The sequence below is a fragment of the Arachis hypogaea genome, chromosome 12 (assembly GCF_003086295.3).
Source record: "Arachis hypogaea cultivar Tifrunner chromosome 12, arahy.Tifrunner.gnm2.J5K5, whole genome shotgun sequence".
NCBI lineage: Eukaryota > Viridiplantae > Streptophyta > Magnoliopsida > Fabales > Fabaceae > Arachis > Arachis hypogaea.
The window spans coordinates 68,884,398-68,887,358 of NC_092047.1; the positions used below are offsets into that span (position 1 = coordinate 68,884,398).

At 39.0% G+C, this 2,961-nt stretch overlaps 1 non-coding gene across 1 annotated transcript; it reads left to right on the forward strand.

Moving 5' to 3' along the window:
• Positions 1–1,443: 1,443 nt before the first annotated feature.
• LOC112731954 (small nucleolar RNA R71) lies at positions 1,444–1,551 on the forward strand. The gene has a single exon (XR_003167701.1). It is a non-coding gene; the product is annotated as a small nucleolar RNA R71 (small nucleolar RNA).
• The last annotated feature ends 1,410 nt before the right edge of the window (positions 1,552–2,961 follow it).

Sequence of the window (2,961 nt, forward strand, 5' to 3'; positions counted from 1 at the left end):
ATCAATCACAGCCTTTGCTGTGGCTAGGAAGGGTCTGCCAAGGATGATGGATTCATCCATACACTTCCCAGTTTCTAGAATTATGAAATCAACAGGGATGTAATGGTCTTCAACCTTTACCAAGACATCCTCTATAAGTCTATAAGCCTGTTTCTTTGAATTGTCTGCCATCTCCAGTGAGATTCTTGCAGCTTGTACCTCAATGATCCCTAGCTTCTCCATTACAGAGAGAGGCATAAGGTTTATACTTGACCCTAGGTCACACAGAGCCTTCTCAAAGGTCATGGTGCCTATGGTACAAGGGATTGAGAACTTTCCAAGGTCCTGTCTCTTTTGAGGTAATCTCTGCTTAGTCAAGTCATCCAATTCTTTGATGAGCAATGGAGGTTCATTCTCCCAAGTCTCATTACCAAATAGCTTGGCATTTAGCTTCATGATTGCTCCAAGGTACTTAGCAACTTGCTCTTCAGTAACATCTTTATCTTCTTCAGAGGATGAATACTCATCAGAGCTCATGAATGGCAAAAGTAAATTGAATGGAATCTCTATGGTCTCAGTCTGAGCCTCAGATTCCCATAGTTCCTCATTAGGGAACTCCATGGAGGTCAGTGAGCATCCATTGAGGTCTTCCTCAGTGGGAATCACTGCCCCTTCCTCCTCTCTAAGTTCGGCCATGTGAGATGTGGTTATGGCCTTGCACTCTCTCTTAGGGTTCTCTTCTGTATTGCTAGGTAGAGTGCTAGGAGGGAGTTTAGTAATTTTCTTACTCAGCTGGCCCAATTGTGCCTCCAAATTTCTAATGGAGGACCTTGTTTCAGTCATAAAACTTTGAGTGGTTTTGATTAGATCAGAGACAATGGTTGCTAAGTCAGAGGGGCTCTGCTTAGAATTCTCTGTTTGTTGCTGAGAAGATGATGGAAAAGGCTTGCTATTGCTAAACATGTTTCTTCTACCATTATTGTTGTTGAAACCTTGTTGAGGTCTCTGTTGATCCTTCCATGAGAGACTTGGATGATTTCTCCATGAAGGATTATAGGTGTTTCCATAGGGTTCTCCCATGTAATTCACCTCTTCCATTGCTGGGTTCTCAGGATCATAAGCTTCTTCTTCAGAGGAAGCTTCCTTAGTACTGCCTGTTACTGCTTGCATTTCAGACAGACTCTGAGAAATCATATTGACTTGTTGGGTCAATATTTTATTCTGAGCTAATATGGCATTCAGAGTATCAATCTCAAGAACTTCTTTCTTCTGAGTTGTCCCATTATTCACAGGATTCCTTTCAGAGGTGTACATGAATTGGTTACTTACAACCATTTCAATGAGTTCCTGAGCTTCTGCAGGCGTCTTCTTCAGATGAAGAGATCCTCCAGTAGAGCTATCCAATGACATATTGGATAGTTCAGACAGCCCATCATAGAAGATTCCTATGATGCTCCATTCTGAAAGCATGTCAGAAGGGCACCTTCTGATCAATTGCTTGTATCTCTCCCAAGCTTCATAGAGGGACTCACCATCCTTCTGTCTAAAGGTTTGGACTTCCACTCTAAGCTTGCTCAATTTTTGAGGTGGAAAGAACTTTGCCAAGAAGGCATTCACTAGCTTTTTCCAAGAGTTCAGGCTTTCTTTAGGTTGTGAATCCAACCACGTCCTAGCTCTGTCTCTTACAGCAAAAGGAAAAAGCATACGTCTGTAGACTTCAGGGTCAACCCCATTGGTCTTGATAGTGTCACAGATTTGTAAGAACTCAGCTAAGAACTGATGAGGATCTTCCAATGGAAGTCCATGAAACTTGCAATTCTGTTGCATTAGAGAAACTAATTGAGGCTTAAGCTCAAAGTTGTTTGCTCCAATGGCAGGGATTGAGATGCTTCTCCCATAGAAATCAGGAGTAGGTGCAGTAAAGTCACCAAGCACCTTCCTTGCATTGTTGGCATTGTTGTTGTTTTCGGCTGCCATGGTTTCTTCTTCTTTGAAGAGTTCTGTTAGGCCCTCTAAAGAGAATTGTTCTTTAGCTTCTCTTAGCTTTCTCTTCAAGGTCCTTTCAGGTTCAGGATCAGCTTGAACAAGTAGCCCTTTATCTTTGTTCCCGCTCATATGAAAGAGAAAAGAACAAGAAAGTATGGAATCCTCTAAGTCACAGTATAGAGATTCCTTGAAGTGTCAGAAGAAAAGAAGAATAGAAGGAGGGGAGAGAGATGAGAGAATTCGAACTTATCAAGAGGAATAGGGTTCGAATTGCACCTTGATGAGGAGTCTCAGTCCCTTAAATAGAAGGATGTGAAAAGAGGGGAAGAAATTTTCGAAATTAAAGTAAGAGATTTTGAAAATTTTGTTAATTGGTTTTCGAAAACTAAGATTGAGAAAGAAATCAAGTGATTTTTGAAAAAGATTTTGAAATCAGAAATTAAAAAGATATGATTGAAAATTAATTTTGAAAAAGATGTGATTGAAAAGATATGATTGAAAAGAAATGATTGAAAATCAAATTAAAAAGAGAAAGTTTTAAAACTAAAGTTGATTACTTGACTATCAAGAAATTAAAAGATATGGTTCTTAAAATTTAAAGTTTGATCTTTTCTTAATAGGCAAGTAACAACTTGAAATTTTTGAAGTAAATCTTTAATTGAAGCAAGGATTTTTGAAAATAGTAAAAATAAATATAAAATAGAAAGAAATTGATTTTGAAAGAGATATGATTGAAAAGATATGATTTGAAAAAGATTTGATTTTGAAAAATTATGAAAACTTGAAAAAAATGTGAATTAAAAACAAAATCTTCCCTCTAGTGTCATCCTGGCGTTAAACGCCCAGAATGGTGCCCATTCTGGCGTTTAACGCCCAAATCTCTACCTTTTTGGGCGTTAAACGCCCAGCCAGGTACCCTGGCTGGCGTTTAAACGCCAGTTTTCCTTCTTCACTGGGTGTTTTGAACGCCCAGCTTTTTCTGTTTGATTCCTCTGG